Below are 7,504 nucleotides of genomic sequence, written 5' to 3' on the forward strand. Positions count from 1 at the left end.
CACGACCAATAGAAGAATATGCTGCAAAAGTTTATACAAGTACATTGTTTTATGAAGTACAGAAAGAAATCTATAAAAGTTCCTGGTACTGTCAATATGAACTTCTTGCAACAAAAAATGGATGGGAGTTATACAAAGTGGAACAACTGAACAAAAACAGTGATCTAAAAATAGAATTTGAGGTAATATATTCTTATTTTAATTTTTGTTGAATCAACACATAATATAAAAAAAATATTCATTTATGATTATAAAACACTTAATGCTTTAATTTTATTTTGAACAGGTAGAAATAAAACTTCCAACAAATGATGTAAAATATACATGTGAACACTTCAACCGCTTTGGGACTTTGTGCAGACATGCATTCAACATACTCATGAAACATGGAATTAAGGAGATACCTGAACAGTACATTGAGAATCGTTGGAGAAAGGATGTGATATCAAGGCATTATAATTTTGGTAGACATGTATATGATATAGGAGACTGAAATTAACAGATCTGTCAATCAAGCATACTACAACTTTGAAGCATGTTTGGAATACGTTAGAAAAAATAAAGAAAAAATGGATTTGTTTGTTAAGAAAACAGAAAGCATGCTGAAGGAATATGAAAACGATCCTACAAATGAATTATAGAAGAATAGGACATATGTTGAAGAGGTAGGAAAGCTTATGGGCATATCTATTCCAAAAGATATTGACATCAATGTTCTAAATGTTCAAAGCAATAAAGGATGCCGAAAGAAAATAGAATCTAAAGTGCATTAGAAATAGCGTATAAAAATTCAAACAAGCAAACAAGAAGATGCTCATGATGTGGAGAAAGGGCTTCTCATAACTTGCGGACATGCCCAATCAAACTTGCAGTAGAACAATCATCAAAAGCTACATAGATATTTACTTCTTTAATCAGTAATGAATAAGTCATGAATTTTTTTTCAAAATAATATACTTTTTGTTTAGTACACTTTACTCTTTTTATAAAACAGAATTTACTATGATTTTGTCTACTGGATTTAATCTACTTTGATAATTCTTTCTTTGATTTGATAATATATTCATTCATGATTAAACTTCTATTAAATGTTACTACAAGCATTTAAGATTACATATACAATATTCATCTGTATACGTGTAATCATTACACATAACCATATACAATATTCATATGTATAATCATAAAATATTATGTAATACTACTTCATATGTTTTGTTTAATCATAAGTGATTAAAAATATGATTACACATAAAAACATTTAACCATTACATATAACCATATACCAACAACATTGTTCCTAACAAATATACAACACTGCTAATAAAAAATCTAAAGATAACAATATTCATCATCATAGAATAACATCAAACATGATAAAATCTTCAATAACAAACAATTTCACAAGTCTCAAATATCAAGTTCCCCATTTTCCAAGATTCTTGTTCTTCATATTCCTAGCTAGATTTTCATACAGATTGTAGGTGACTCTAAGAAGTCTTCCACCATTACTTAGAAAGATTATCTCCATTGAACCTAACAAATCTTTACTACATATCTGATCTAGAGAAATGTTGTTCATTAAAAAGAAATATTCTTTAAATGAACAACATTCCTCTACTTCAAAGACATCTAGTAAAGATCTAATATGTTCAATGAAGATAAACTATTTAAGTAATGGTGGAAGAGGCGTTCTTGGAGTCAGCTACAATTGTAACGCCTGTAAATCCGGGCTAGTCAATTTAGAGATAATAGAGGTCGAAAACGACTTTTCGACAAAAGATTATTTAGAATGAATAATCTTAACCAATTTGTATTATATGTTACAAAGTTTCCGTACATATAAAGAACGCCGAAATCCAAGTTATAACGAAGAAGTTATGACTCGTCGAAGTTTCGCAACGGAACCGGCACGATACCGGGAAGCGTAAATAGTGAATTTATGATAGAGCAAGATTTAGCATTAGCAATCTAAACGAATGTCGTAGAATACGTTAAAACGAGAGCGTCCATAAAAAGAACACCGAAATCTAACTGCGTATGAGGAATTTATGATTTTTCTAAGATTTAGCATAATAGTGCACAACCCGAAAATTCGAATTTTAGATCGGTCGATTTTCAGCCAAAATAATCTAAACGAGAAATAGCCGACGAGGTCTAAATGAAAGTTGTAGTCCTCGTAAATACCAACGCGTGAATATAAAGAACGTAGAAAACGGAGCTAGTACGCGGAAGATACGGACGAAACTTAGCGGCCACTTTACTATAAAACCCCTATAAATAAAGGGTGAACCCTTCATTATTTCTTCAGACCATAAACATTTCTTTCTCTCTCTAACTTCTCTCTAACCTCCCTAAACCCCTCCCAAGTCTAGGGAACCTCCCTAGAACGAGAAGAAAGCCCCGGAGCGCCCGACGGCTCCGAGAAGAAAAGCTTTCGGCTCGGAAACGCTGCTCCAGCGAAGCCCGGTTTTTAATAAAAACCCGATGTAAGTGAGCTACGCTTATACTATATTTAATATAGCTTTTATTTAATTATAATAACATTGTTAGGACCTTAAAATAATTATTTGGGGTATTATTATGAGTTATATTAAGTGTTATTTAATGCTTATATAATAGTAATAATAGCTAGACTATTAATTAGTCTCGGCGAATAATAGACTAAACTCGAATTGTAATAATACTAGGTTTAGTCGAAGGAATTTTTTTTAAGAAGCGAAGCGCTGTATGAGTTCGGAATCACCACCTTTTCAAGTGAGTGCATGGTCCCTTTCATCTTACATATAGATATGAAGTATTCTATATAAATTATGTGTTATGTGTGCGTATTATCTGAGTACTTGCTGTCTATGCTAGTTGAACGATTTTATACACGTTTTAAAGGATTTAAACTGTATATGTATTTTATATCTACAAAAATGTTGGGGTAAAACATGGGTAGATGTAATAGATGGAATATAAGTTGGATGATAAGTTTAGAGGTGTTATAGACCACGAGGTGAGGGTGAGAGGTGAATGATGTGAGAAGCCTTTTCCCAAAAATGGCCCCGTTATTCAGTAGAGTATGGATGACAACCACAGACTATTCTAGACAGTCTAGCGGGACATTAGCAGGCTCGCAACCTGTAAGTGTTGTGAACAATTTGTTCACTCGGTGTACTCTAAACCCTGGCGATCATGCAGACTTGATGCCTAAACCCTGGTGATCTTGCAGACTTGGTGCCAAAACCCTAGCGACTATGCAGACTTAGTGTTTGTTGTATAAATTCTGGCGACTATGTAGACTTAGTGCCTAAACCCTGGCGACGATGGACTTCGTGCCGATTCCTTAGGATGATCCTTAGGAATATATGAACGAGGAATGGTTGATTCTTAGGGTAAATCCTTAAGAGTAATGAAGATAATGGGGATGGGTAATTGGGTTGATTGTTTGAACATAATAAATACATTATTGTGGGTTGAAATCCCTATGTACTCACCAGGTTTGCCAACCTGACCCACTCAGTTTATTTATGTCACAGGTGTTGTCATGAAGTCACATTACACTGAGAGATTAAAGAGATATAGGTCACTAGTACGTTCTGTTTATGATTATGTTTATGTATTGACGATGATATCCCAAACGTTTTAAAATAAATAAAATATGTTTCTTCGAAATTTTTTTGATAACGTATTTATCATGTTTTTCTGGGAACAAATTCCGCAACATTTTTATGAAAAGAAGTACTCTGATTTTTATAAAGAATAAACAAAATCGGTCTTTTCTGGTTGTGAAAATGAGGATGTCACAGTTGGTATCAGAGCATTAGTTTAAGCGAACTAGGAATTTGTAGGAAATTTCTAGAGTTAAACTTAGAATGCTAAGCGATGATTGTGAGATGAGTGTCTGCTATATTTTAGACACAAACACTAGTTTATTTTAGGAAAGATGCCTAAAATGTTTTATGTGATAAATGTTTTATGTTATAGCTATAAAGATGCCTTATATGCTATTATTTGTTCGGATCTATGGTCTGTTGCCGACCAGATTTGGAAATTTTATGTGTTCAGATTTCTAAACGTTTGATTACGGTATTAGAACTGGCATATAACTTTTCGGTGTGACAATGAAATCTATACGTCTATCGTAAATAAAATCTTTCCTATCTTAATTCTCGTCATTACACACCGAATGTCTGCTTGGGTGTACAAAACGTCATGGTGAAGGCAGACTAGGAAATATCCAAGGAAGATGACAACCTGAGCCTAAGAATACGATGGGTCATGCGTCGGTCGTTGCGCCTGCACTCGAACCTATCACAATGGCAGAAGTTCAGGAAGTGATGCGAACCATGATAGACTGAGAAAATAGAGGAAATGAGATGGCTTACGATTATGAATGATACCTATCGGAAGATATCATAAGAGAGGTATCTTGCCTTTAGAATGCGTATGATAAAATAGCAGTACGTCTAGAGAAGTACGGTACATCTAAACGTACACATTTGATTGGCGGGATGATAGAACGATTTGTGTAATTCCTAAAGTTTTCCTATCACCTGGAATTTCCATCACCAACCGAGTTGAAGCAAAATTGATGATTGAAGATACGCAGGAAAGAAGTCCTAGTAGAGTCTAGGGAATATTTTTATGATTATTTGGACACACTCGTATGTGTTAAATTGTTTTGTGATTTTAGGACTTGGGGACTGCGAGACAATACTTGGGATGAGTATGAGTAGGTGTGAAAGGTAGTAGATGCATATACTACCGGAAGCACATGACTCATGCTTGGATCAAGGAAAGTCACAAGGTTACCAAGAAGCCAATAATTGATTCCGTTTTATTCAAGCATGTCGTTTCCACCGTTTCGGTAATGACTAAGAAGATTGTTGTTATTCCGACCGTAGTGGTCATATCAAATTGAGTCCGACTACGATGAGTATGATACGTGGGTCAGAGAACCAAGTTCGATGTAGCATTTGACTTAAACCACAAGATTGAAATGAAAGCTAACCAAGGCGATCAGTAGAAATATCGCGATGATCGTTAAAGAAGTAGGTAGCTAGAAATGCTATATGTTGAAATGTGATTGTATCCCATTAGAACATGAAGGAAGGTATAGTCTGTTCTGGAATTTGACTCTAAGAGACATGAGTCTGAGCGTTGCAACATACGATGAGAGGTCATTAGAACATGACACATCGGCCTATTGTAGTAATCAAATATACTTATCTTAAGTTTGTTAAGAAGAAGAAGGAGTCTCCAGTAAGGATCGAGATTGTAACTTGAAGGTCATAATTGGGAGTCCAACATGAGATAGGGAGCGGGTCCAAGATCAGGCACCGCCTGTAGTCAGGAAATCTTAGAATTAGATACTCGTTTGAAGAAACATCAAAGTTATGGTTATTAGTTAGGATGAAGAGATAACACATGGAGTCATCATGTGAGCCCTGTTTCTTTGATGATTTCGGGACGTAATCATTCTAAGGGGGAGATAATTGTAACGCCCGTAGATCCGGGCTAGTCAATTTAGAGATAATAGGGGTCGAAAACGACTTTTCGACAAAAGATTATTTAGAATGAATAATCTTAACCAAGTTGTAGTATATGTTACAAAGTTTCCGTACATATAAAGAACGCCGAAATCCGAGTTATAACGAAGAAGTTATGACCTGTCGAAGTTTCGCGACGGAACCGACACGATACCGAGAAGCGTAAATAGTGAATTTACGATAGAGCGAGATTTAGCCTTAGCAATCTAAACAAAAGTCGTAGAATACATTAAACCGAGAGCGTCCATAAAAAGAACACCCAAATCTGACTTCTTATGAGGAAGTTATGATTTTTCTAAGATTTAGCATAGTAATGCACAACCCGAAAATTCGAATTTTAGATCGGTTGATTTTCAGCCAAATTAATCTAAACGAGAAATGAAGATATCGTTAATTGGAGTTAAATGATAAAAAGACAATAAAAAACGGAGCTCGTATGCGAAAGTTATGGACGAAGCTTAGTCGCTACTCTTCGAGGGCGATAAACTTGATACAGTTTTATAAATCTGAGATAAAATGAGAATTAGCCAATGGGTTCTAAATGAAAGCTGTAGTACTCGTAAATGCCAACGCGTGGATATAAATAAAGTCGGAAATGGAGTTCATATGCGAAAGATATGGACGAAGCTTAGTCGCTACTCTTCGAGCGCGATAAATACGATACAATTTTTGTAAATCTGAGATAGAAGGAGAATTAGCTAACAAGGTCTAAATGAAAGTTGTAGTCCTCGTAAATACCAACGCGTGGATATAAAGAACGTACAAAACGGAGCTCGTACGCGGAAGATACGGACGAAACTTAGTGGCTATTTTACTATAAAATCCCTATAAATAAAGGGTGAACCCTTCACTATTTCTTCACACCATAAGCATTTCTTTCTCTCTCTAACTTCTCTATAACCTCCCTAAACCCCTCCCAAGTCTAGGGAACCTCCCTAGCACGAGAAGAAAGCCTCGGAGCGCCCGACGGCTCCGAGAAGAAAAGCTTTCGGCTCGGAAACGCTGCTCCAGCGACGCCCGGATTTTAATAAAACCCGCTGTAAGTGAGTTACACCTATACTATATTTAATATAGCTTTTATTTAATTATAGTAACATTGTTAGGACCTTAAAATAATTATTTGGGGTATTATTATGAGTTATATTGAGTGTTATTTAACGCTTATATAATAGTAATAATAGCTAGACTATTAATTAGTCTTGGCAAATAATAGACTAAACCCGACTTGTAATAATACTAGGTTTCGTCGAAGGAAATTATTTTTTTAAGAAACGAAGCGCTATCTGAGTTCGGAATCGCCACCTTTTCAAGTGAGTGCATGGTCCCTTTCATCTTACACATAGATATGAAGTATTCTATATAAATTATGTGTTATGTGTGCGTATTATCTGGGTACTTGTTGTCTATGCTAGTTGAACGATTTTATACACTTTTTAAAGGATTTAAACTGTATATGTATTTTATATCTACAAAAATGTTGGGGTAAAACATGGGTAGATGTAATAGATGGAATATAAGTTGAATGGCCCCGTCATTCAACAGAGTATGGATGACAACCACGGACTATTCTAGACAGTCCAGTGGAACACTAACAGGCTCGCAACCTGTAAGTGTTGTGAACGATGTGTTCACTCGGTGTACTCTAAACCTTGGCGATAATGCAGACTTGATGCCTAAACCATGGTGATCATGCAGACTTGGTGCCAAAACCCTGACGACTATGCAGACTTAGTGCCTGTTGTATAAATTCTGGTGACTATGCAGATTTAGTGCCTAAAACCCGGCGACGATGGACTTCGTGCCGATTCCTTAGGATGATCCTTAGGAATATATGAACGAGGAATGGTTGATTCTTAGGGTAAATCCTTAAGAGTAAAGAAGATAATGGGGATGGGTAATTGGGTTGATTGTTTGATGTTTGAACATAATAAATACATTATTGTGGGTTGAAAACCCTATGTACTCAC

Source organism: Lactuca serriola, chromosome 4, assembly GCF_051521515.1.
Source record: "Lactuca serriola cultivar US96UC23 chromosome 4, Lser_US96UC23_V15, whole genome shotgun sequence".
Taxonomy (NCBI): domain Eukaryota; kingdom Viridiplantae; phylum Streptophyta; class Magnoliopsida; order Asterales; family Asteraceae; genus Lactuca; species Lactuca serriola.